At 39.8% G+C, this 27,652-nt stretch overlaps 1 long non-coding RNA gene across 1 annotated transcript; it reads left to right on the forward strand.

Moving 5' to 3' along the window:
- On the forward strand, positions 1 to 27,652 carry LOC124596224. Its single transcript, XR_006978286.1, has 3 exons — positions 1 to 198; positions 10,054 to 10,162; positions 27,460 to 27,652. It is a non-coding gene; the product is annotated as an uncharacterized LOC124596224 (long non-coding RNA).

Below are 27,652 nucleotides of genomic sequence, written 5' to 3' on the forward strand. Positions count from 1 at the left end.
CCACAGTCTGAGACTGGAAGCCACTTGATGGGGAAAACCAAAGATCTATGTCCTGTAACAAATAGTCACACAAACACGAAAAATGATTTGTTTATTGTTTGCCACTGCCTTTAAACCTGCTGTTATTTATGATGACAAAAGTTTGGCTAAATGCTAGGTACACAAATAAGCTATCTAAGGCAGTGCCAAATGTGGAAGGTAAGCACTGATTTAATGCTTTAGTAAATATTGCAACCATCACTTAATTGTACACTAGATACCAAAAGATAAAGAGATTAGAAGGAGAGTCACTTCATGATAATTATCTTAACACTTGACTTTAGAATTTAAAAACGAACCTTGAGATCCTTGCTTACATTCTGTGGAATACTCCAATGTTGAGATATGTATTATGTGCTGATCTGATCTGTATGCACTAAAATCATGTGTGCAAAAAGTCACTTTGAGTGATTTGTAGAACGCAAGTTTCTTGAAGACTGTTTAACAAAAAACATGATTATTCTGTAAGCAGTTTTTCCTTTGCTGCTGGAAATTTTGAAGCCAACAAGAAGTCTTGCTATAAAGAAGAACTGAGGGCCCTTTACCATAAAATAAAATCGAAACATGCCGAAAAAAATTTTAACATGAGAGCAAATGTGAAAATGTTGGTGTCTGTCTGTCTTTTTTAACCTGAAAGGGTCAGTTCGCATGAATTTGTCCCTTAAGTTACCCAGCATTATTACATTCAAATGCTAAACAATGCACTACAGAAACAATTGAGCCTGTATTATTGCTAGTAAATGATTGTTTCTTCCATTATGACATTGATCCTGATCATGCTGCAGGCAGTTTTTGCCGAAAAAAAAATTGACAACATTTTTGCAGGCCCCCTACTCTCCAGATTCTGTCTCCTTAGAATTAGAAGGAGCCTTTTGTAGACAGGGGATGTGAAGTAAGGATTGCTGAATTTGTGAAGCAACATCTCCAAAAACAAGCACTTCAACGTAATTAATGTTTTCACACGTGGCTGGTGGTTGTGTAACTGATAAAAAACAGTACCTAGTGGAATCACCTTGCAGGATATATCCTCTCTGCCTGTAGAAAGGCATTTTTGGTCTCTCCGCCCCCCCCCCCCTTCCTGTTTTAGGACAAACCATGGGCCACTCATTGCAGAGTCTAATTACTCTAGCTTAATCACTTGTGAGGTAGAAAAAACTGAAGTTTTAAGTCAGCTTGCAATGAGAAAACGGTGTTATCATTAAGCACTAGTCACAAAAGTCAAAGTTGAAAATTTCATTTACCATTATTTCAAAAGTGTATTTTTTTACGTAGTTTTTGTTTTGCTATTCTTGTATGAATTTTTCTTATTTACTCAACAGATACATCTTCATTTTTAGCTTCTGTTACTATTACAATTTTGCAAAAGATGCTTTCAGTTCACTCTTCTTTATTTCACACCTAGCAACCTGGCCCACCTGCACACGAGTAGCATTAAGTATCTACAGCAAGATGGCTTGACTTGGCGTAGTGTATATTGTTTGGGGCCACAAATAAAATTCAGAGAATAACATTAAGTAAAAAAAAAAATGGCTCTGAGCACTATGGGACTTAACATCTATGGTCATCAGTCAACATTAAGTAAGTGAATATTATCACTTTCACATAACTTATGTGATTTAAGCAGTGTACGCCATGAAAGTTGTCTGGAGGCATGAGTGTTATGGGTTCCATAATGATCCGGGGTTTGGAGTGGCATTGATGGGGAGCACATTGTGAGGTAAGTATTAGGTTTACAACCAGTGTAAATATTGTATGTGAATCATGGGTGTATGTGTGTGTGAGTGGTTCCGTATGTATCAAGGGTTGACTGAGACAGCACAAATAAAAAAAATAAAAGAAAAACAAGCATGATGTACATGATTAGCTCATATTTCAGCACTACTTTTGTGAAGCTTAGTACACACTGTGATGCATTGTTGAGACTCATTGCCAAAATTGTTCATTGTGGAGTCTTCCTGGTAGACTTCACTGCGCGATGCAAAGAATCGTGTCCACATGCAGATTTCATTCAAGAAAAGTTGAAAGCTGAGTAATGTGCTGCTCTGCTGAAAGAACATATTGCATGTAAATAAAGCAAAGTTGATGAACTGATGAAGTACTTTTTTGGAAACATTTTACTTGAAGCATAAAAAAAGAAACACCATATTTTTTAGATTAGCAAGGTTTTTTCGCTATACAATTGTTCTCAAACAATTGCAGGGAAACTGTTGGTTAAAATGTTTGATTATTTCAAATTGTAAGTCTCACATCACAGCCCAATGACAAGGTGGTTATCTTTTCATTATTGGTCATATTTATTATGATACTTCAAAGTTGAGTAACTCACTGCCCATTGTCCAAAGAATTGGCAGTGAATTATGAATGTGAATTGCAACAGTCGGAGGGAAGCAAAAATTGTGCTCATATTTCAAAATGTGTTTGTGAACAATCTGTAGAAGTATTTCAAAATATTTTGTATTTATCCACAAGAAATTTCTGAATTCCAATCAAGAAGATAGTTACCAGGTCTTATATGACTTTTAAAAGACTCGAAACTCTTCCTTGTCAGTGGCAATTGATATACCAGTTCTCATGACACCCGTTCATGTTCATCATTTTTTATATATATTGAGCATGCTGAGTTACTGTGCCGCCTGACTATTAGACCGTAAAACCAGATGCAAATTTGATCACCATTTCTGCTAATTCAGGCATTGTTGCTCTATTGAGTTATCATCATTGTTCGGGAGGTGACAATGGCATCGTTTTCACAACTTAACTTTAATCCATCAGAATTCAGACAATTTATGTGAAATGTTTATAAATCATGTACAGAAACCTTCCTCATGGATCAGTGTATCTGTTGAAAACCAATTAGTGATAGACAGATGGAAGCCAGGAAGCAACCTCAATCTATATATAGATAGATAAGCAGCTTTTATTTGTCTTCACTTTTGTGATTCTAGCATTGTTGTTTACTGTTGTGGCGTTCACATCTTGTAGAGTGATAGAGAAAGTATGCAAAAGTTGGTGTTGGAGTAGATAAAAGACCATCTATCGGACATTCTTACCAGGAGGTTTATAGGGCATCTGTTAAGGTACCCAGGGAATAGATGTGGAAAAAATAAAGGAGACAAAGCTCAGGATATACACTGACAAGCTAAAACATAATGATTACCTGCTCAGTAGCGTGTTTGTCCAACTTTGGAATGCAATACAGAAGCAGTTCTGTATTTCATATATTTGATACATACTTGTTAGGCTTGCTGATGTATGTGGCACTAGATGTCTATGCACAGTTCACACAAGTCCCAGATGTGTTCTGTGGGGTTCAAATAAAGCAGATTTGGTGGCCAAGACACCTGCATGATTTCATTATCTTGCTCTCCAAAGCATCGTAGCATGATTCTGATTTTGTGAGATGCATAGTTAATCTGCTGGAAGATTCCATCATCATCAACGTAGGTTGGTTGATTTGGGGGAGGGGACCAAACAGCGAAGTCATTGGTCCTGTCAGATTAGGAAAGGATGAGGAAGGAAGTCAGCCATGCCCTTACAAAGGAACCATCCTTGCATTTGTCTGAAGCAATTTAGGAAAATCACGGAAAATTTAAATCAGGATGACTGGACGCAGCTTTGGACTATCATCCTCCCAAATACTAATTATTGCAGCACCTTGCTCAGTCATCATCAAGGAAGATATCGAGTATGAAGGGATGCAGGTAGTCCACAAAAATGTTCACACAGTCCACAGCTGTCATGATGCCTTCGATACCACCACAGGTCCTGTGGAAGCCTAGGTAAAAATCTCCCATTACGTAATACTGCGCCCACTAGGCTACGTGTGCACTGCTGTGCATGTTACAAAGAGTGATTTGCCTGGATGATGGTTTATGTGGGCACAGCCACTGACGTACATCAACATCTGCATCTGAATCTACATGGCTACTCTGCAAATCACACTTGAGTGCCTGGCAGAGGGTTCATCAAATCACCTTCACAATAATTCTCTATTATTCCATTCTCGAACAGCATGCCGAGAAAATGAACACCTACATCTTTCTGTGCGAGCTCAGATTTCCCTTATTTTATTATGATGATCATTTCTCACTGTGTAGGTTGATGTCAACAAAATATTTTCGCATTCGGAGGAGAAAGTTGGTGATTGAAATTTTGTGAGATTATTCTGCCACAGTGAAAAATGCATTTATTTTAAATTTTGTGAGATGATTCTGCCACAGTGAAAAATGCATTTATTTTAATGGTGTCAATACCAAATCCTGTATCATGTCCATGACATTCTCTCCTCTATTTCACAATAATAAAAAACATGCTGCTTTTCGTGGAACTTTCCAATATACTCTGTTAATCCTATCTGGTGAGGATCCCAGACCACACAGCAGTACTCCAGAAGAGGGCGGGCAAGTGTAGTGTAGACAAGAGGCCAGTGTTCTGCCAATAAAACGCAGTCTTTGGTTTGCCTTTCCCACAACATTTTCTATGTGTTTCTTCCAATTTAAATTGTTTGTAATAGTAATTCCTAGGTATTTAGTTGATTTTACAGCCTTTAGATTTGACTGATTTATTGTGTAAACAAATTTTAATGGATGCCTTTTAGCACTCATATGGATATCCTCACACTTTTCATTATTTAGGATCAGTTGCAAATTTTTGCACCATGCAGATCTCTCTTCTAAATTGTTTTGCAATTTGTTTTGATATTCTAATGATTTAACTAGACAGTCATCATCTGCAAGCAACCTAAGACAGCTGCTGAGATTGTCTCCTAAATCATTGATATATAAGGAAGAGCAGAGGGCCTATAACACTACCTTGGGGAATTCCAGAAGCCTCTTCTGTTTTATTCAGTGCTTTTCCATCTGTTACTATGAATTGTGACCTCTCTGACAGGAAATCATAAATCCAGTCATATAACTAAGACAATATTCCATAAACATGCAATTTCACTACAAGCTGCTTTGTGGTACTGTGTCAAAAACCTTTTGGAAATCCAGAAATACGGAATCAATTTGGAATATCTATCAATAGCACTCAACACTTCGTGTCTGTAAAGAGCTAGTTTTGTTTCACATGAATGATGTTTTCTAAACACGTGTTGCTCTGTGTGTCAATAGACCATTCTCTTCGAGGTAATTCATAATGTTCTAACACAATATATGTTCCAAGATGCTGCTGTATATTGACATTAATGACATGGACCTTAATTTAGTGGGTTACTGCTACTACTTTTCTTGAGTATTGGTGTGACCTGTGCAACTTTCCATTCATTGGGTACAGATATTTTGTTGAGCAAGCGGTTGTATATGATTGATAAGAATGGAACTATTGCATCAGCATACTCTGAAAGGAACCTAATTGGTATATAGTCTAGACTGGAAGACTTGCTTTTATTAAGTGATTTGAAGATGCTTCACTACTCCGAGGATATTTTCTTTTAAGTTACTCAAGTTGGCAGCTGTTCTTGACTCGAATTCTGGAAAATTTATTTCATCGTCTTTGATGAAAGAATTTTGAAAGGCTATGTTTAGTAACTGTGCTTTTGCAGCACTGGCGTCGATAGTATTTCCATTGCTGTAACACAGAGAAGCCTTTGACTGTGTCTTGCCGCTAGCATACTTTACATACAACCAGAATCTCTTTGGATTTTCTGCCAGGTTTCAAGATAAAATTTCACTGTGGAAACTATTATAAGCATCTCACATTGATGTCCTTGCTAAATTACAAGCTTCTGTAAAATATCACCAATCTTGGAGATTTTGCATTCATTTAAATTTGGCATGCTTTTTTCATTCTGTCTGCAACAGTGTTCTGACCCAACAGTGTTCGGGTTTCGGTTTCCTGAATCAATTTATGAACAGGTTTTTTCATTAGATCCTGGATCTCATGGAGTTTTTCATTAGCATTGCAACTTGTTTTAAAATAGCTAACAATTTTTCTGGCCTTTTCCCGCATTATGCAGAGCTCACTGTTGCTGTTCAAATAACTTTTCACAACTAAATTGATGGTGTGTGCTAAACAAGGCACATGTTGCGTATCTATGTTGCCACTGTGAATAAGTTGCACGGCTGCCGTCATGTTACTGGCGTTGTCAGTTGTGATGCTTACAACTTTGTTTTCAATGTTCCATTTTGAAATCACATTATCTAACGCCTCACTAATATTTAGCGCTGTATGCTTTTCCGGGAAACTGAATGTCTCCAGAGCTAAGGCTTTCAGGCACCAATTAGTGTTAATGAAATGACGAGTTACAGCGATATATGCCTCACTATTGAGTGAGATCCAAATATCGGTCGTTAAAGAAACACAAGTAGAGTCTTACACGGCCAAGTTTACAGCCTCTTTCTGTTTATGGTAATCGTCCTCAATCATGAGGCGCAACTTTTTTCTATTTGGTATCGAGTATTGTGGGTCCAACAGTGAAACAAAACGTCGAAAACCAGTGTCCTCGACGATTGAAAGCGGTTGAAAATCGTCTGTTATCATGGCCACTAGTGCTTCATTTAGCTGTTGTTGCCGTTTACTTCCCTCTATGAAGAGAAACGTAAGATTTAGATCAGTGCTCCTGCAAGGGGGTGCGTTATGGTCGACAATAGTCCAATAAAATTACATATTGTATCGTGCAAAAGCTAGGATAGTATAGGTTTGATTTTGGGAGTATGATATCGGAGTACGATTAAAAAATCAATGTTTTTTAAGCGCGGTGGACTGCTTCGGACACTATCCGAACTTTTGCACGGAATTCACCTTTTGTACCATACGTACCTGGATATTTTGTCTGTCTCGCACTATTGGAAGAATGAGTCTCTGTATCCACGGGCGTCGCTGTTTTATTGCTCGATAAATTGTGCAGTTTAAGATGTCTAATAATGTCCATTGTATTTTTTCATACATTATGGAGATTTTTACAACAAATGTTGCAAGTGACATTATCTCCATCCTCCGTAAAGTATTGCCAGCACCATGATGTTCGTTTTTGAGTGTCCATATTGATTTGAATAACAACTTTACTCGAATGAAACCTGAGATATAATAGTTGCGATCACAGCGAGCAGCGAGCGTGTCTGTCTAGCAGCGGCATTCAATTCATAAAACAACAATGGCGCAGCATATGTTGTCGCAGCCAACTGGTGCGCAGCAGCACACGCCGCCGAGCCGTTTCTCGTGAGCTTCTCGAGAATTGCCCGAGAACTAGAGGCTCGAGGAATTCTCGGTGCGCTCGAGTCGCTGCGCCTCGTCATCCCATCACTGATGGGCCCTATAATGCGCCTAACATTAGAGCCCCCAACTACCAATAATCCCACCCTCTGTGATTGCCTGAATCTTGCGGACTGAGAAGTCCTCTCTGAAACAGGACAGGTGACTGCATTTGGCTGAGGGGCAGTGCCAGCGACAGACAGCAAATGGAACCTGTTTGTCAGACTGACCAGGGAGACCTTACTTGTGGCCCCTGGGAAGTCTTTTACCACCTGCCATGGCCCGAGGCAACCTCCCACTCAACTAAGGGTGAGTGGGTCAACCTCTGTGCGAGCAGTAACCGGGCAGGTCACCAATACAGGCCAATCGGCGGATTCGGACATGCTGGACATCTGTTGGATCCACTCGGCTGGCCTACAGGAGTGATGCCCATCCACTGCAGCTTCAGCTGTGTAACAGAAGCCATCACAGCCTGGAGCTGAGAGCAAAGTGTCACCAACTCTGCTTGCATCAAAATACGGCCATCGCACTCCCTATGCCTGCTAAAGACTGTGGAAAACCACACTACACAGATAAACAAGAACCATTTGACACCTGGTGCGGAATTCTACTGTAGACACTGATGAAAACATAAGAACTGTATCTAATAAATTTGTTTAATATGCAGAGAGTCAAAAACTGAGCTTTCCAGCATAAAAGAAAGCACGAGAACTGTTGCCTATTAAATATTAAAGTAACACACAGAAATTTAAGAAACTAAACTACCAAAGCACACAAATGAAACTACACAATTCGCTCCTGGTTAGGAACTTGTAAAATGTCACAAAATCAGTTACTTCCCTGTGGCTGCTAGACTCTCAGCTGGCTGTTACTGACTCACTGACTAGCTGACTAATGCCAACAAGGGGTCACTAGCTTTCAAAACAAATGACTATTGACACGCGCTAGGGAACTCTACTGGAGACGTGAAGAAAAATGGAAGAACTGTGTCCATTAAATTAGATTAACGCCGGGATTAGCCGAGCGGACTAAGCCACTGCAGTCATGGACTCTGCGGCTGCTCCCAGCAGAGGTTCGAGTCCTCCCTCGGGCATGGGTGCGTGTGTTTGTCCTTAGGATAATTTAGGTTATGTAGTGTGTAAGCTTAGGGACTGATGACCTTAGCAGTTAAGTCCCATAAGATATCACATACATTTGAACAATTAGATTAACATGCAGAGATTTGAAAACTGAACTACCAGGCCACACAGGTGAGATTAAATAATTCGCTCCTGATTAGGAACTTGTAATATGTCACAAAATCAGTTTACTTTCCAATGTAAATGAAAATGCAAGAATTGTGTCTCTTAAATATTAATTGCCGGCCGGTGTGGCCAAGCGGTTAAAGGCGCGTCAGTCTGGAACCGCGCGACCGCTACGGTCGCAGGTTCGAATCCTGCCTCGGGCATGGATGTGTGTGATGTTCTTAGGTTAGTTAGGTTTAAGTAGTTCTAAGTTCTAGGGGACTGATGACCTTAGATGTTAAGTCCCATAGTGCTCAGAGCCATTTGAACCATTTGAAATATTAATTTAACATGCAGAAACTCAAGAAACTAAACTACCAAAGCACACAGATGAAACTATACAATTCATTCCCAGTTAGGAACTTGTAAAACGTCACAAAATTGGATACTTCCCTGTGGCTGCTTGAGTCTCAGCCGGCTGCTGCTGACTGACCTGGTATAATAAGTCATTCAACCAAGAGACATATTTCCATTGATCCATGGTCCAATCTTGGTAATTCCATCCCCAGTTAAATGTTAACTGATGGTGTCCTTGAATCAACATGGGAGCACACAAGTGTCTGCTGCGAAGTCTCCTGTTCAACAATGCACTCTGAAAAGTGTGCTCCAAAACACTTGTGGCTGCACAAGCATTATTTCTGTCACAGTTCTCTGCCTATCCTGCTTTACAGAGCAGGCAAGCATCTGATCTCCACATTCTGTGATGAAGCATGAATGTCCAACACCTTGTCACCCACTCATGGTTTCACCACCTTCAACCACTTTCAGTAGATACCCATGATAGAAGCATGCTAACAGTTGACAAACTTGGCTGTTTTATAGAAGCTGCTGCCGGGTGCCAGGCCATAATAATCTGCCCTTTATCTAAGTCATGTCCAAGGTTTTCCCCATTTATGGCCTGCATCATTGCTAAAATTGTTCTCCTTTCGTCTCTGCTCCTCTCATATATTTTCATCACCACATCATGTGCCTGCAGCACCGATTGGCATTCAATCTCTCAGTCATCAGTGGTCATAATGTTTTGGCTCATGAATGTATATGCAGTAGCTTATTCACAGAATAACGAGTCGGTCACATACACAGAAAAAGAAAAGATATAAAAGTTGGTATTAAAACTTAAAAATTTGAAGATTTCTTTTTTTTTAAATAAATATACATTTATTAAATCTGTAAAAGCTAAAATTTCCTCTCCTAATTGCATTAGGTAGGCGGCTGGTTATTACAATAGATTAATTTACATGTCAACTATACTTTTGTTCACCAAGCAGATAAGTGAGTGGGTTTGGCTCTTTATTGCATGTGGATGCTGGTATCTCAGAAAGCCAGTCAACAAAGTTGAAAATACTGAAGGATCCGGATGTCACATTTCGATACCAAGATCCATACACGTTCACCATATTACTGTTGCTTAGTTCCACTTGTTCAAAATTTAGTCGTATAATTAATGAACTATTTTGTCTTGATGGTGAATTATTTTATAAATTCTCTGTGCTTCTCATTTTCTTTTTGTTTTCATTTTTATACTTTTGTTTTTTAGTGTTGGGCAACTCACACTTGACTGATGGGGAGGACTCTTGTGTAAGCATGCTATCCATGCTAAAGGGCTTGAAGCAGCTTAGAGAATATACAAATATGTGCACTTCAAGGTAATGTTATAAGAACTGTGTTGTAAAACTATTGTGAAGCAAGATATTTTCAGTTTATGACACACAATCTTTATTACTTCTAGCTCCAGAATTTGTTGAGGACTGCTGTGGCTCCTTCCCTTAGTAAAAATTGGCTTGTTCACATTTCTTATAAAGGGTAAATTATAGTTTGCAGTCAAAGTATTTATTGGAAAGCTTGACTTTGTATGAAATTGATATGCACTTGGAGGCCAAAAATGCCATATTTTTATAACCGGATTTTTTAAAAAATTATGTTATATTGCCGCATCTGCTCTTTTCTGTTTCTACTAGCCTATTCTATTCAGTATCCCTCAGTTTTATGAGTCCACATAATTTTTAATGTATTTCCACTGCACCACATTTCAGATGCCTTGTTTCTGAAAAGTGATACAATGGGAATATTTTATAAATTATCTGGATTCACAAAATTGACGGGTACTGAATAGAATTGGCAAGTAGGAACAGAAAAGAGCAGATGCAATATGTGTCATAATTTTTAAAAAATGTTATTCAGTTTACCAGTGATAAAATATAGCACATTTTATTCTTAAAGTGCACATCAGTTTCACAAAGTGTCAATTGTTTCATTAAATACTGTGACTCCAACTATAATTCACCCCACACACACACACACACACACAGGTGCATTGTCTGGAAAGCCGCCACTGGGAAAAGTGACGGGTTCATATCCATGGGGTCAGATAAGAAGGCTGAGGCAGGACAAGGTTCAGTGGAAGATGTCTAAGTCACCCTGAGACCAGAGTGTTCACTGGGGTTGTGGAGAATCATATGGCTGCTGAATAGGATGGTGGATGTGGAAGTTGATTTTGATGGCTCTTTAGAAGTCCATGAGTGGAGGTCACAGTGTGCATCACAGACCCATGGCAGACAGACTGTCCCATAGATCCACACCAGGGTTCCCACTTGGAAGGTAAAGACCTTGGCAGCAGCATGCACTGGTGGTAGGCACAGTGTATATGAGAGGATGTAGTGAGGACAGGCATGCAAATGCTTCATTGGGCTGTGGCCCTTGATTGAGGTGGCCCTCTAAGTTAGTAGGAAATGACAGAGTTCATTAGGTGGGGTGTTAGACATCACTTCCTTGCAGACCTGTGTGGAATGTGCAGATAATGTGTTCTGCATGACTTGGAGATTGCGTGAAAAGGTGCAGTGCAAAGATGTTGAAAGCGATGCGAAACTGTTCAGAGTCAAAGGAGGTAAATGTCATCATGTTGCCAAAAATCGAAGTGCTTGGTGTACCTTCAAGGGCAAAGATTTTTCCCAATGTCACAATAGTAGTGCCACTAGTGACCTGAAGCATACGGAACACAAAATGGAAGTAAGAAAATAATTACAACTGAACATGTGGAGCCAAAAAACAGTCGAGTAAGATGGCCAGGATAGTTGGTTTCATTTGAGACATGTCCCAGTCAGCAGCGTGGAGAAAGCGCAGCACTCACAGCCAACGAGAGAGAACAATCAGTAGGAGGCAGTGGTTCTCATGAAAGACCCACAACAGGCCCCTTGATTTAGGTGTAGTTGGTGCCACCTGGTCAGCAGAACAAAATTAGGCCTGGGAGGTGTGTCCAGCCACCTGTGTTGTGCAAGGTGACCATTTGAAAGATGCATCTTGGTGTTGTAATGGGTAAGAGAGTTCTAGTAGGTTTGCAGTGAATTAAGTGCAATTAGTTGTTCTTACTCAGAAACACTTGTAAGTCTTTTATATTTATGGGACAACTACATTTAATCAGTCATCACAACATAATCCCACATTGGTCCCACTCAATTTGCCAAGGGTTTAAACTCTAACGGAAGATTGTATAAAGTATTTAACACTAGTGTATAAGACTCGGGACAACCTGGCGATCCAGGAAAAAGCTGTGATTTTTCGTTGTTTTAGTTTTCACTTAAATTTTTGTAATTTTTACTGGTAATGAACGAATTACCTCCGATAAGCGTGACGTCACAACTGTTTACATTAGATTCATTTAAGTAGTTACTAGTGGGCTCTTGCACACGCGCAGTTGAGTCACGTATGAACTGCCAGATCCATGCATGCGCAGCAGGCCCTGATCTGGGGAGGAGGGGTGGGTATCCGAACCGGGTGGCAATTTCGGGGGAGGGGGGCAAATTCATATTCTTGAGGTAAATACCTTGTTTCACAGTGCATGTCAGGCTATCGATTATTCATATTATTTTGAAACACACCCCTGCTTGTTTTTGGAGATTTTTGAACAGTCTTTAAGTTGATTTCTGAATGAAAAGTTGATTTTTGAGTGCGTGCATAGTGTATGTGAAGTCTCTGCCAGGGGAACCCTCGTCGCATCTAGAAATGAACTTTGCCACAGATAAAACGGGACGGGGTGTAGGGAAGCAGCCTACTCACGCCTTATAAAATTCGCATCAGTCTTTCCATTGTGTGCCAGCCTAGTCCGCTGTAACTAGCTCTGACGTCATAAATATTGCGCAATACTTTAAAATGAAGTAAATAACCTGAAACGTTTCTAGCATGTCAGAAGTAATACAAAATCAATATGTGTTGGACATCAGTTCAGTAACTTTAACCATTTTCGAAATTTGGATGTTTTTCTGTAAAAATCATTGGCGCAACAGAAAAGAGCTAGAAACTTAAAAATTTATATTTAGATTCCTTTTGCATAATAATTTAGTAGAAACAGTATTCTGGATCTCACAAATTAAAATTTTAGTTGAAATTCTTGATTTTCTGGTTTTTGTCTTAGACATTAAAGAAGCAAGATAGATTAAGTAGGCGAATAAATAAAGCTAGGATGTTTAAATTTAAGTAGAAGGGAGGTCCGCTATAATCATAAAAATGTGAGAAGTTTCAACAGAATAACCATAAAGCTATAGCTATAGCGTATCTCCAAAGAGCAAGTTCAGAGCTCGTCTACTGCGTGTACTGTAATTAAATTAATTCTCTCGCCCAAAATATTTGACTTAGCCACGTCAGACTTTTATTATGATTACTTACTTGTGTGCTGATTGCACAATTAAATTTAAAGCTTCATCGGCCATCAGCAAAGGAAGCAATGATTTATTCGATAACTTAAAGTGGTGCATTACTAGCCCAGCGGCTAGTCGGGAGAGCAGATTTGATCAGGCGTTCCTTTAGCCGTCGGCACCGCGGGTTTATATGTAAGAACGCTGCGCGAGAAAAGAAGGCCCCAGTTCTCTCCAGACGCTGATTAGCACACCACCTGTGCCGGGAGTCGCGTCGCGTCGGTATCGTTGATATAAACAGCCTTGGATGCAGTAATAAGTTACTCGGGATATGCGTAACCATGAAATCGTTTTCGAGTGAAGTGTTAATTTTGGGATGACCTTAATGATCTATCTTTAGTTTGCGTATGTCGTATTTTCACGCGCCGCTACAGGACAGACATTCTACCATTATTAGCGTGGCATTTGATGAACATTATCATCAAATTATGGGGAGCATTCACTTAAACATTTAATTTGAACAGTTATAGTTGCATCAGCGCATTAGACTCTCAACTGCTCTGGTAGTTGGATTGTGTGGATTCTTTTTAGTCTGTGACTTTCGGAATATAGTGCACATTTTAGAGAGAATGGTTTTTGATTATGAATCCCAGACAATCTCCTAATTCCTCAGAGCTATAAGCTGTAGCTATAAATGTATTTCTCAGATGAAGTGGGCACTAGGAATTCTAATTACAGGCTTCACGTTTTGCTAATCACTTTCTGGTTGCTAATATTGTAGGTAGAGAGCCAGTGTTGAGAATGGCAAACAACAGCATTAAATAAATAATAGGAAAATTAACAATTATTCCACCCGCCGCCCCACAGGGGCTATACGAGCTGAGCTGAATAAAACTGAACCAGTCCATGCCAACTGCTGCTTGTTTATGTGATTGATTTGGATTGCAAATGTTCAGCGCTGTTATAATTACCAACGAAATCCATAGATTCAGACTACCAGAGCGGAAATAAATGACTTAACAGGTAAGAAAGATTATGTATTATCTTCGCGGTGTACCCAAGAAAATGAAATTCTGACAGAAAATGTTTGGCCAGATCGCTACACTAGACAGGGCCAGTTGTAGTCCCCGGCTAGCTGCCACTTAAGTTCCATTCTGGGAGTAGTGCGGAAACGTATTGTACAAACACATAATCACGCCTAACCGGAGAATAATCACTGGATAACTAAACCGTTGTTATTATGGCAAGGTTAGCAAAGTTAACTGGAGAATGAGTTTTGACAGTGGTAGGTATAGTTACAGAATTAGTGATAACAAGATTGCTTGTTAAAACAAGGAAGGAGAAGAAACGGAGACATCACACAAATTATGGAAGAATATAACGACTCCGAATTTATACAGAAATTTCGTTCTACTTTTCGGTCTCGTGCATGAGAAACTGGAGCATATGAATGAGATGTGAAACTGTTTCCTAACCTAAAGCTTTTTGATTGTAGCAGGCCAAATGGGTATTTCATATTGGTACTTTGTGAATTATATTGTTGTACTATAAAAATGATCATTATTGCCAAAACAGTCTCGCTTATTTGATGTGTGTTACAATTGCTGCAATATTAGAAAGGCCTATTTTGTTTTATCCTGCACACAGTGACAAATTAGACGTAATCAGATCGAGAAACCACAACAGTCTTGTGTCCTATGTGTATTAACAGCTTTTTCAGTATTAGACGACGAAATTTTGATTTTTCATGTAGCAAAACGTTTTACGAGCTTTGATGAGGTAATAGTTCTTTCGCAGAAAGGAAAGCACGCCATGTAAAGTTGTAGCAAGATCAGAGAAAAAAATAGCTAGGACCTAAGGATTGAAGAAATGTGTATTGTCCTCCCTGTCTCTTGTCTTTACTGGTTTTAGGTATCCTACATTTAATTTTATGTCACACAGAAGAGCAAGCTATTAGCTAATAGGCAATAATGAGTCCAGGTTTTCTGAAGAGTTCTTGTTCTCCCGGTTACAAATAATGCCATCCAGTATCAATTGCAATTTTTTATATCTGTTTTATTTTTAAAAGGGGCAAGATGTCAAACTGGCCGACTGGGATCAGAAGGGGCACTACAGGACATTTTAATTTCCGCTGTCCTGAAATAGTTTGATGGCATCCATTACAAAATATACACATCTGAGTTCCACAAAGCGAAATATAGTGACGTGCGGTATAAGAATGTTGTTTGAAGAGGCGTGGCACTGCAGTTCGGCACACTTAAGACCAAATAACATGTCTTAATTTCCTCAAAGATATATGTTTTATGTATCAGACTCTTCACAAAGATGTGCGCTACAAAATTAACTTATGTTTGAAAAGTCTTTTTTTTCCATTTTTGATGTTCTGATGTGGAGAGCAGTCTGAGTTGTAGTGGGGGAGGAGGGGGGGGAGGGTTAGTCTCCACATGACCCGTGTTTACATTTAGTGATTTTTCTGTTTCCTGTTCCTTTACTGCTCTCATGTCAAATGAAAACAAGACGGATTTCTGTGGCTGGAAGCTATCAAGCGAATTAAAATACATTCACATACTTCCGGAAGGCTAAAATATGTAACCAGTATCAGATTTGATTTTATTTCCACCTTTCTGGCAGTCAAACATTAATCGCCTTGCAGGCAGAACAATAAAGTTATTTTTGTCGGTTTGCTAAAGAAATTTGGCTTTTAAGCTTTCCTGCTGAGGCAGTAAATTTATTTGAAACGAAGTGTTTAATTCCATATTGTTGGCTAGTTTCAACTGTTCGCCGCATTTCACTGGCACGTTTTCATCTTCTAGCACATATGGCATTATGCCATAATAAAGAACCAAACATGAGATAATACAGTATTGGTAATCCAAGAAAAATTACGTCCTGAAAATCACACCGAAAAGCTTAATATCAGGTCGGGGCCTACGTCATTGAGAATCTGGATATACGAATGTGTGCTTTAAGGTGAACTATGCATTTTAGTATGGTTCACGAAATTCCGATGCTCAAGGAGTATCCTCTGATGTCTTGTTTCTTTTATGACATAATGTAAGTAAGATCTTACAATGTTTCATACGTACGAACATACGAGCTTCCTACGTCACTGTAGCTGCGCAAGCTATCTGGTTACTGCTGAAATGAATCTAACAGGTTGCGGGAAAATATCGTGAATTGTGGTTCTAAAAGTGTTATTTTCGAAGTAAATTTCCTTTTACGCAAGTTGAACTATGTGCAAGAATGTACGATGAATTTCTTAAATCACAGAGCGTTTGTTCTCATTTAAAAATCAGCCCTTTGATGACGAGCCATTTAGAAGAATTTCAAGCCCAGAAGATCATAGATTTATGTCGGTATTAAAAATTTTACTGGCGTATTTAAGTGATGTATCGTAAAGTGTAACATGCGCTAAACAGATCAACATTATATGTGAAAGCTTAGCTTCTCTTGTAGCTTATTAACCTTCGAGACAAATATTATATGCGAAAGCTTTGCTTTTCTTGAAGCAATGCTATGTATATTAACTTAAACCATTAACTTTTCCTGTTGGTGGAATTCGAATTTATACTTTCGTAGTACGCAAAACTTGTCCCCCCCCCCCCCCCCCCTCCCCCCGAGTTTCTTTCTCTAAAGTGCCGACAAATTCTATGCTGCTATTTAAAACCACTTCCATTCAAAGGATTGATAAGTTTTACTGTTCCGACGGAAAGTGTACTGTCACTTAACACGGAAAAAGTGTATTTTCACCCAGGAGAAAATGTATTTTTAACCGGGTGATCCGTGAAAAATCCAGGATTTTTTTTCCTTGTCCACGTATACACGCTGACTAGCTTAACACAGAAAATGACCTCAGATCATACATAACTCGGAAATCTGTGATACATTAACATTAATCCCAGATTATGTCACCATGAAGTAGATCAACTTGGACTTCCAAAATTCACAGATCAGAGTCAGCTTTAAATGTAATCATCAGTTTACAGAATAGTGAAATTATAAAGCAATATTTTTGTTTTGTGGAAATTCAAATGTAGATGCTAAGGAAGTTGTTATTAACACATAAACATGTGATTATGCCACTATCACAGAGCTAAAATTTGAAATATTTTTTTAAGGGTACTGTTAAGGAAATTATCAGCTGCTACAGATGTAATGAATGCAGATAGACATAACAGTTCTTAAAGATTTCTTGTAATTTATGTGATTAATTTAAAGGCACTTTGTAGCATTGAACTGTGTTAACTGTGAATATACATAAACAACCGAAACACACACACACACACACACACACACACACACACACACACACACACACCTGCATCCCTTAATGGTGCTGGATAGACTGATGGTGCCAATCCCATTTTGCAACAGACGGACTGGTGGTTGTGTTGGGGGTAGTGTCGGGTGGAGTGATTAGAGGGACACAGAATTGGGAGGCAAGGGAATGGGAGGGGGTGGGTTGCTAGCATCTCATAAGGAGGCCAGTTTCCCAGCTAGGAACACAGGAGGGGAGGGGTGGCAGTTAAATGGGCTGGCACAATTGTAGCAGCCAGCGGGAAGCGGCACATACTGAAGGCAATATGGGGACATGAATTGGAATATGGGGACATGAATTGGAAGGAGTGACAAGACAGAAGAAGAGGAAACTGTTGGGTGGAGCGTGCGGGAGTGGTAGATTATGTGAGATTGAGGCCAGGATGATTGTGGAGACAGACGATGTGTTGTAAAGATAACTCTTGTCTGCATAGTTCACAGAAGTGGGTGGTGGAGGGAAGAATCCAGATGGCTTGGGTTGTGAAATAGCTATTGAAATTGAGCATGTTGCGCACAGCTGTATGTTGTGCCACTGAATATTCTTGACAACAGTTTGGCAGTAGCTATTTGTCATGGATACATAGCCGGTTAGTTATGAGGCCTTCAGCATACTGGGTGACAAAGAAGTGTTTCCACTGTAGGGACTAGGAGAAGCAGAGTAGGTCTTTGATAAGTTCAACATGGTTGTATTTTAGGGTAGGGCTGAAGTTTAGGCCTTTGGATAGGACTGAAGCTTCTGTGGGACTGAGGTTTTTGGTGGAGAGGTTAACAGCAGTGTTTTGGGTTTGCTTGGGGTTCTGAGTTTTGTGGAGTGTTGGGAGGGAGTTTTGGAGGATGTGGTAAATTGAAGAGGTCAGCTAGGCAGGGTCTGAGCGCTATGAGGGGTTGACAAGGAGGTTCACTGTGAGAAGGGTGAGTGTACCCCAAGGCAGGAGTAGATGTCAACAGGTTGGATAGTTCATGGTGGTTGTGTCTGGAATGCTCCTCAGTGTGTTGAGGTGCAAAGGTTTCTAGTTCAGAGACATTGTGTGAGTAGTGCAGAACAACAGTATCTTGCAGAGGGGATGAAGGTATTTCTGGGAAGTCTGCAATGGAAATGTGTTTTTGCAGTATCAGGTTCTTGAGAGATAGCAACTGGCAGAATCCAAAAGGTGAAGCTCGTTGTGAAAGGAGGGGTGGGATCCAGCAAAAGAGATTTTTATGGTTAGGCAATTTGTGGGGGGGGAGAGGGATTCCATGGGTTAGACAGCATTTAAGGAACGGGTTCTGGGGCAGGGTTTTAGCCAAGGGAAGAGATATTTTTTGGAGGGATAACGATAGCAAACAAATGGGGAAGTGAAAATGTTAGGTGGTTATAAGGAGAACTAGATATTATAGTGTGAGTTCATTGCATGAAGAGGGTGAAAGAGATTGTGCTGGGAGCAAATAGTATGGTTTTATGATGTGGCAATTTTTAAATAGTGTGTAACTTATCATCACATGCAGGCTGAAAAAAGGAAACACGCAAAGTTCTGATAGGAGGTATGTGTCAGGAGAGATGGGTGGATTCAGTGGTTAAATGTAGTGGTTGGTTGCTGGAACTGTGATTCAGTGGATGAGCGTTACATAGAACACGTGCAATGCAGTCGTAACTGCAGCGACTAGTGCTACAAGGTGTCACAAAAGTTGTGTGCAACCATATCGGTTGGCACAGGTGAAGCCTGTGCTTAACAACGGTGTGTGGGAAAACACAGGAAAAGATGCTGACAGACAATACAGACTGTCAAACAAGACGTAGATTACAGATAGTAACAAAAGAGGCACGATACAAAGTTTGGGAGGAAGAGAGCCACTAGGCAGGATGAATGTTGTAGGAAAGTTCATGTAGAATGTAAATACCACTCACTGAAAAGCAGAAGCATTGAATTATCTGTAGGTACACACAAAAGAAGCAAAACTTCTGGCATTTGGAATTATCGTTTGATGAACTAGAGTAAAATACACAAATACTCATACACAAGCATACACATACCTATGTCCCTACATGGTGTCAGCTAGACTGACAGCACCAATGCTATTTTGTGGCAGGTCAACTGGTTGTGGTAAGGGTAGTGTTAGGTGGGATGGGTAAAGGGAGAGGGAAGTGTGAAGCAGTGTAGGGACTGGGGTGGGTGGCAAGCAGCTCAGAGGGAGGCCAGTTTGCCAGCTAGGAATGTGGGCAGGAGGGGAGGGGTAGCAGGTATATGGGCTGGCACGATTATAGGAGCCAGTGGGAAGCGACACATGCTGAAGGCAGTGTAGTGATGTGAGTGGAAGCTGACAGGCTGGGGGAAGGAAAAACTGTTGGTGGAGGGGGGGGGGGGGGAGGCAGCACCAAGACAGTGGGTTACCTGACACTCAGGCCAAGATGTTTAGGGGTTTGGAGAGCGTGTTGTAAGGATAACTCCTGTCTATGTCATTCAGAGAAGGTGATGGTTGAGGGAAGGATCCAGATGGTTTAGGTATTGAAGCAGCCATTGAAGTTGAGTGTGTTGTGCTCAGCTGTACATTGTGCCACTGAGATGTCAACTTTGTTCTTGATAATACTTTGGCAGTGGCTATTCATCCTGGTGGACAGCTGGTTGGCAGTCATACCATCATAAAAGGCCATGCAGTGTTTACAGCAGAGTTGGTATATGACATGGCTGCTTTCACAGGTGGCCCATCCTCTGATAGGATAGGATAGGATAAACCTCTGACAGGACTGGAGTGGGAGGTGCTGGGTAGGTGGATTGGGCAGGTCTTGCACCTTGGTCTGCCACAGGACAAGGGACTGGGAGCGGGAGTGGCTTAGAAATGGGGTAGGGTGTTGTGTAAGTAGGGTGGCCGATGGAACACACCATTTTAGGGGGATTGGGAAGGACCTTGGGTGGGATGCCCTCTGTTTAGGACAGGATGAGAGATATTCAAAAGATATGGTTCAGTTGTTCCATTCCAGTGTGATACTGGGTGACGAGATGGTTGCTCCATGGTCAAGGGTCTTCTTGTCACTGAAGATACAACTTCCATGGGTGGCTGAGGTGTATGGGAGGGAGTTTTTGGTGTGGAAGGGATGGCAGCTATCAAAAGTTGAGTACTTCTGGTGGTTAGTGGATTTACTGCAGACAGGGGTGTGCATGGAGCCATCAGCGAGGTGGTGGTCATCATCTAGGAAAGTGGTGTGTCACTAGAGGAAGACCAGGTGAAATGGATGGGAGAAAAGGTATTGAGATTATGAAGGAATGTGGATAGGGTGTCATGGCTCCAAGTCCAGATCATGAAGATATCAATGAAAATGAACTAGACTAGGGGTTGGAAGTTTTGGGACACTAGGAAGGTTTCCTCTACATGGCCTGTTCTAACGTTTTAACAACTTAAAGTGTGAGTGCGGGTCTGGGTTATACTGATTTATTTCCCCAAACCACATTCCACTTCTTTATGAGATGACTTACTTGGGATTTGCAGCCACTCTTCTCTCTTTCCTCTACCGGATAGCCGGCTGCTGGAAACTCTCTTGACTTCTTCTTTGTCAAATAATGTTAGGTACAGGAATTTTCAAGCCTCTTTCTACTAGTGAAATAAGTAGCTATACAAACTTCACATTTCGTCAATCAATTATGTATTTGAGTATCAAGCACAATAAAAATTCTCCCTTTCAACATAATATGTAAGTTCAGTAAGTCTCTCGTATAGTTGTATGTTAGAAACAAATTGATTTACATTTGGAAGAAAGTCTGCTTAGACACCATGACTTTCGGAACAAGAGACTAAAAAAAAATCATCTTCCCTCTCACAAGGCTGAGTCAAGAGTCTACAAGACTACTTTTTCAATTGTTCTTGTTTCACATAACAATAGTCAATGACACAATAAGCACAGAGCTGCATATAGACTCCATGGTTCTTCCTTACATTCTCACTAACACAACTATGGATTGTCCAACAGGTACTTGTTGGTGCCGTTCGACCACCATGTCTACTTTCTTCCCGCGACGGATTTTAAACCTGCACACACAAACATGTGATGTGCAGTAGGTAGGATTTTACCATCCCACACTCGTATCTAGAATATCGTGTGTTCGAGATGGTAGGAGGCTGAGTGGTTCTAGAATTTACACAGAAATTCTCGAATCACTACATATCCTCCCCCCCCCCTCTTCAGATTGAACAAACATTATTTTATACATAATCATTATGCAAATAATATCACTCATAATAACATTTCATATCTTAACAGTATACTTTTTTTACTTGTGTTTATATATGTATCTCTCCTTTCCATAACACTTCTCTGTCCTCTCTTGCACAATCTTTTGTTTATTTTTTTCTCTACTCTTTTCTTACTTTACTTTGTTGTTAAGAGATGAGCATTTACTCGTGGTTTTAGTCAGCTTTACTAATATTTAGGAATTGTGAGGACGCTTTTCCTTTTCTTTTCTTTATTTCCTTTTTCAATCGAAATCTTCAGGTGTTTATGACGTATGAGTAATCTATTTCTGTTCTTATCTTTCTGTACTACCTTTTTCCTAGTATGTACTATTTTCATTAGTTGTAGCTTGGAGGAACTCTGGGTGAAATGAATGTGTTCTTTCGACTCTCATTTACTTCCATGAAATATAATAATGCTAGTCGTTCATAGAATTTACACTTTCCAGAATAATTCCTATAAAACTTGTGGCTTTAGTCAGGATACTGTCTCTTCCTAGGATCAGCACCTAGTCCTTACTTGTAGGTTGACCTTATGAGAGCACTTCTCTTTCCATTCTGATACGTACGCCCCTTAAAAAAAAAATCTCTGTTTTTTAGGCCACAGATCGTCCTATCTCCACATAGGTACGTCTGCCCTTTATACTTAGTGAATGCCAGGTACGCCCTCTTATCCTTTCTGGGTAGGCCTCATGGTTCATTACCCTAGTATATATTTCTGTGTTTTCCATAATTAAGTATCTTCTGGTAAAGTTATAAATCTATCTTAAACTTCACATTCATTCTTTAATATATCATTTACTCCCTAGATTCCTCTGCTTATCACTTCTATATTTTCAATAGATATTATGCCTACATATACTATTTACATCCTACTATCCTTCAATTCATTAGAGTATTTATTACACTGACTTTGCTCACGCCTTTTTCTTATTTATCCATTACTCATTACTATTTTATAGTTGTTCGTTATGTATGGGCACCTCTCATTATGTATATTTGATGCAGAACTGTCATAACTCCTCATATATGTGTGCACAATTCCCTGTGTACACACCTTTTCCCCTACAACACCTGGCAGTTCTCACATCATGACAGACTTTGTCTTATATAATTTAATATTTGCGTAGAGGTGTATATTTGTGTATATGTGGATGTTTGTTTATGTAGTCTGATTCTTTGCCCTTTTTATCTAAAGATAAGATGTAGGTTATTAGTAACCATGGAAATAAGGAAGGACTTCAGCGATAGAAGTTTATGAATATGGAAAGAGGGTAAAGATAAACAGGTCCTCAAGATGAGAAGTAAGAAAGGAAAAAATAGATGTGGTTGCTAGGATCAAAGAAGAGAAAGAAGATAGCCCCAAAGACAGGAAAGCCTTCCCAACCCCCTTCCCCAGGATCCCTACCTCTACTTGAGTGAGACGCTGGAGGAGGTTTGGTGTTACATTGTCTCGTACAGAATGGACTTCTTCCACCTTCACCCTTTGAAGTCTCCAAAGGAAATCCTAGCAACCCTATGGAAACGGCAAATGTAGAAGAATCAGGCACACTTGTTTGTGAGAGTTGTTTGAAAGTCACAATTTATCTGTTCTTGTAAATCATGCTTTTAACTACAATACCCACCCCTTTCAAAAGTTATACAAACCCTCTCATCTGTATCACATCTCATAAAAGGTATAAAGTACTCAATACAAAATAGAAAAGCTATACAGTTCAGTATAACAGTTGTTCAGTTAGTCACATCATATTACATTTTTCACAAATATAATGCTCTAGTCAATTTATTTCATCTAGATTTCACTTTTTTTTCTTTTTTTCTATTTCATAGTCATATCCAGTTTTCTAATCAATAAGAATAAAGGATAGTTTTAGATTTTAAATGAATTCAGTGCAGGAAAACTATTTTAGAAGAAACACTGAAAACAATTCGGGATCTGACAGTCATTACTCGGCCCGTAACTCAAAATGTTAATGTCCCTGGGGAATAGATGACTCCTCCCGGGTCCCATGGATCTGATATTAACTTTTCTTGTGCACTGGCAGACCAGTAATTTTCTTTAAATTTCTTTTGAAAGTCTTCCCAAGAGGAAAAATTCTCAATATTTACTGTACCCCATTCTGAGGCTTCCCCTAGAAGGTACCCCACCACAAATTCGATCTTCTTCGAGTCTTCCCAATTTTTTGTCAAAGCTTGGTTAAATCTTTTTAAGAATTTGGTCTGATGTACCTCTCTGTCCGGCTTAAACTTAGGGAATTGTCTAGATAACGCTGAATTAGTTCCCCATAGTAAATCAGTCACAGCTTCACTAGTTAATCCAGTGTTATGTGAAGATACCCTTTTTTCTACTTTATCTTGGATAAGCTTAATCTCTTTCCACAGGTCATCCATACCTTTCCTGGTATCATTAAGTTCAGAAGGAGGAATAGGTGATACATTCCCGGACATTATTCTCTCGGTAACTTTTCCATCTATAATTTTCCCAAAGTGTTCCTCCAAACTAATTACATTTATAATATCAGAGTTAGCTATTTTCTCTTCTAAATTTCTTTCCACATTGTCTACCCATGTACTGACACCTGTTATTTGTGATTGAATGATTGACATTAACTTATTCTGCTTATCTACACTCTCTTGCAAAGTATACAACCCATGTCTTACATCATTATATGTAATATTGTACACGTTTTGAACGATCCTAACTTTTCAATAAGTTCCGATTCTACACTATTACATTTGTTCTCAATGTTAAGTTCTAACCTTTTTGACAAATCCTGAAAGGTATCATTCTGTTTCTGACTAAGGTCAGTAAATACATGATTTATATGAGTCGTCAAAGCATTTATCAACTCATTCTGTAGATCTTCTTTTAAATTCTCTACTTTAATACTTATAGTGTCAAACTAAGTCTTCAAAGTACCCATGTCTTCACGCAGATTACTAAATTCTTCACTTTGAGATTTGACCTTGGCATTTAACAAACCAAAATTTGTCATTTTAATATTTAATTGAGAATTTACTAAACCTAATTCTTTCCTTAAGAGTCTCACTCTGAGCATTTAACTGCAGACTCTGAGCTTTAATTAAATTTATCAACTGATCTGTCAGGCACTTCCTTGCTAATTTTCATGAACCAGTTCTTGAGTGTCCCCAACCTGTTGTATATTTTCCATACTCTTGTATGCTTTAGCTCTTGTAAGCATTTAAAACTAACTTTAAATATGATAACTACACAAATAAAGTTCACTCAGCAGTATCTTGTACCACTTCATGCTAAAGTAATGAAGTTTTGTTTCACACTCACCTGGCACAGAAAACTCATAACATAGTTGAACGGATGTGGAGGCAGGTCAGCACTGGTGAACAACAACTGGCGACCGTGGCGTCGGATGTACGTTGGTTTCCGCGTCTGTGTCCCTGCAATGTGTGTGAGAGCTGTGTACTCCCCGCACTGGATCTTCTTGGTTAAAGCGTTCTATGTGTATTTCTTCTTAGACAAATACATTGAAATCTTCTTTTCTATTTTATCATTGTGAATTTTTCATGTCTTCACCCTTTTTCATTAAAATTCTGATCCATTAGATACTTGGACATATTCCAATGTCTCAGAGTAAATCCCTTGTCGTATTATGTATGGTTGCTATGGCAACACACAGCAGCTTCTTTTCTCGTTTTTGACTGAAAATTCCTGTTTTTTCGGTCCTTTCACACAGGTTCCCACATTCTAATGTTTTGTGACGTCTTAAAGTGTGAAAGTAGACATACAAACTCTCCTTTTCGTCAGTTAATGATGTATTTGTCATTCATGCACAATGTAATTCACACTTTCAACATACATATGTAACTTTCTGTAAGTAGCTCGTACTGCCGAACATTAGAAACAAAATGAGTTATAGTTAAAAGGAAGATGGCTTGACTACCGTGACTTTCTTAAAATGAATCAGAAAATACGTCTTGTCTCTACCAAGGCTGAGTCAAGAGTCTACAAGACTACTTTTTCAATTGTTCTTGTTTCACATAACAATAGTCAATGACACAATAAGCACAGAGCTGCATATAGACTCCATGGTTCTTCCTTACACTCTCACTAACACATCTATGGATTGTCCGACAGGTACTTGTCAGTGCCATTCAACTGCTGCGTCTACTTTCTTCCCGCGACTGATTTCAAACCTGCACACACAAACATGTGACGTGCAGTAGGTAGGATTTTACCACCCAACATTCGTATCTAGAATATTGTGTGTTCAAGACGGTAGAAGGCTGAGTGGTTCTAGAATTTACACAGAAATTCTTGAATCACTGCACTGTAAAGAGGTTGGCATAGGAGAGTGCCATGCGGATGCTGATGGCTGTGCCACAGATTTGTTTTTAAACCTGGAAAAATAGTTGTGGGTCACGCCTCTGTTCACGTTAAACCAACCAACCATGAACAGTACCCGCATTTCCACAGCTCCTATCTCTTCCACGCCAAAAAAACCCTCCCACACAGCCTAGCCATCCGCAGACATTGTATCTGTAGTGATGATAACTCCCTTTATGACTGATAGGCAGTAATCCCAAACCCAGTCCATAAATAGATTTCGCATGCCATATCTTCATGCATCCACAATCCTCCCACCACCCCAAAGGATCAGCTGGAAAGGAGCACCCCCCCCCCCATGTCACCCAATATCACCCTGCACTGAACAGCTGAACCATATCTTCACCAGGTCTTTGATTTTTTCTCATCCTGACCTAAAGTGAGGGACATCCTACCCAAGATCCTTTCCACCCCTTCTAAAGTGGTGTTCTATTGCCGTCCCAAACTACGCAACATCGTAGTCCATTCCCGACCCACCCTCACTCTGAACCCTTTGCCAAATGGATCATATCCCTGTGCAGACCCAAATGCAAGACCTACCCAATCCACCCACCCAGCACCTCCTACTCCAGTCCTACCACAGGCTTATCCCGCCCCATCAGAGGCCAGACTATCTGTGAAAGCAGCCATATTATACACTAACTCTGCTGCAAATACTGCATAGCCTTTTATGTTGGTATGACTACCATCCAGCTTTCCACCAGGATGAAAGCCACTGCCAAACTGTTGTCAAGAAAAAAGTTGAGCATCCAGTGACACAATATACAGTTGAGCACAATGTGTTATATTTCAGTGGCTGTTTCACAGCCCAAACTATCTTAATCCTTACTTCCACTACCAGCTTCTCTTAACTACACAGACAGGAGTTATCCTTACAACACATACTCCACTTCCATAATCATCCTGGCTTCAATCTCGGGTAACCTAATGACCTCGCTCCCTCCACCCAACAGTTTCCCCTTCCTCCATTCTGTCATCCCTTTCCAATTTATGTCCCCATGTCGCCTTCAGCGTGTGCCACATCCCACTGGCCACTACATTCATGCCAGCCCATATACATGCCACTCCTTCCTTCTGCATTCCTAGCTGGCAAACAGTGTCCCTCTGACCCACTAGCCACCCACCCCCTCCCTTGCCTGCCCCCCTCTCCCTCTACCCACCGCATTCCACACTACCTTCACCACAACCCAGTCCAGCTGGCATCACGTAAAGGCATAGGCATGTGTATGCATGAACGTGTGTGTGTGTGTGTGTGTGTGTGTGTGTGTGTGTTTGTTTGTATTTTACTGTAGCTTTTCAAAGGATAACTTCAAAAACTAGGAAATTTTCCATCTTTTGTATATGCGTACAGACACATTATACAAGAAATTCCTACAGCAAATAAGTCATTTAGCAAAGTTATATTGATCAGGTAATATTTGTACTATTGTTTCAGTAGCTGAGATGTTACATACTGGTGTATAGTGCAGAGGATCTCAGGTTCAAACCCAGGTCAGTTCTCTGAGTTTTTTACATTTCATAATACTGTCTCTATTGTATAGTCAATAAAGATAATTATAACACTATGTTTTGAAGCTAATAAGGTGGAAATATTGTTATCAGATGAATTAAAAGAAGTGTCAGTTACA

This window comes from Schistocerca americana, chromosome 2 (genome assembly GCF_021461395.2).
Source record: "Schistocerca americana isolate TAMUIC-IGC-003095 chromosome 2, iqSchAmer2.1, whole genome shotgun sequence".
Classification (NCBI taxonomy): Eukaryota; Metazoa; Arthropoda; class Insecta; order Orthoptera; family Acrididae; genus Schistocerca; species Schistocerca americana.